Below are 1,624 nucleotides of genomic sequence, written 5' to 3' on the forward strand. Positions count from 1 at the left end.
TAAAAAACAAAAAACCTAGATAAAAACTTCCTGTTCAATGGTGAAATTCAACAACCTTTAACTTTGTGGGTTTTTTGGAAAGAATTATTTTATTAAAATTTATTTATTTTGTATATTTTAATTTGACTAGAGAGGGACAGAGTGAGAGAGAGGAGAGAGAGAGAAAGGAAGTGAGAAAGCAAGCCGCTAGGTCCGGGGCTTGAACTGCGATTGGCTATGTGGGAGTCCAACACCCTTAACCACAATGCCATTTGCTGATTCCAACTCTTGTTTTTAATTTGCTATAGGGTGCTTGCACTCCCTGGAGAGAGATGGGGGTTGGGGGGCGAGAAAGCACTCCTAGGGGGGATGGCCATGTGGCAATCCCTTCCTCATTCTTGTCTTAAGATTTGGGGTACGCACACACACACGTGCCCAGGGTGTTTCTCAAGCTGCAGGGTCCAGGACTTGAACTGTGTAGTCAGCCATGTGAGATCCAGTATCCTTAAGCACTATGGCACCATTTGGCTTCCCATTAACTTCTTAAACAAAAATTAATACCCATTATAACTACATTTACTCCATATTGTATTACTTGTACTTGTCAATGAAACAAGAAAGAAAAAGTAATTAGAAAACATAGATTATCACGAAAGAGGCATAATGCTGTTATTTGTAGATATGATTTGGCCAGACAGAAAACCTAAGGAAGTCTGTAGAATTAGTGTAGCAGGATTGCTAAATCCAATATCAATATGTAAAACAATAGTAATAGTCCTAAAACAAAGAATCAATTGTAAAATGCAATTGTATGTAGTATTTACAATAGTAAAAATACAAGAGAAATACAAAACCTTATTAAAATACAAAAAAGCCACTTTAATTCCCTACTTATGGTATTCAAAAAGTATATAACTTATTTTTAAAAGATAATCTGAAAAAAAAAGATAATTTGAGAGACCAGCAGTTGGCGTAATGGCTATGTCACTAGACTCCCACGTAGTTGACCACGGTTCGAGTCCCAGACCCGGTGACTTAAACTCACGTCGGGTATGTGGGTGTGTGCCCAAGATCCCGAGAGAAGAATGGAGGGGAAGGGATTGCAGTGTGGCCATCCTGGGGGGTGATTTCTCACTTTCTGTCTCTCTGTCTTTCTGACAAGCGTGTGTGCCCTATAGCTAAAATCTCTCAAAAAAAAAAAAGAATAATAATTTGAGCCAGCCACTAGTAGTATGATGGATAAGGTGGCTGGATCTCACATAGCTGACTGAGCAGATTGAGTCCTGGACCTGGTGGCTTGAGAAACACCCTGGGCACATGTGTGTATGTGCCCAAAGTCCAAAAAGAAGAAATGGAAGAAAGGGAATTGCAGAGTGACCATCCCCCATAGGAAGTACTTTCTCATTTTCCCTCTTGCTCTTTTCTGTCTCTTTATCTCTCTCTGGCAAGTGCACATGCCCTTTAACAAGTTTTTTTTTTTTTTAAAGATAATTCTGTTACAAATACCATAGTTCCTCAATTATAAACATATTTTTTAGAACAACTCTAATACTGGAATGTGTTTTACAACCATTGGTTTTTTACGTCTTGTCCCCCAGGACAGATTGTTATGTAGCTGTCATTGCCTGAGCCTGGGTAAACTTTT

The sequence above is a fragment of the Tupaia chinensis genome, unplaced genomic scaffold (genome assembly GCF_000334495.1).
Source record: "Tupaia chinensis unplaced genomic scaffold, TupChi_1.0 Scaffold000248_1, whole genome shotgun sequence".
Classification (NCBI taxonomy): domain Eukaryota; kingdom Metazoa; phylum Chordata; class Mammalia; order Scandentia; family Tupaiidae; genus Tupaia; species Tupaia belangeri.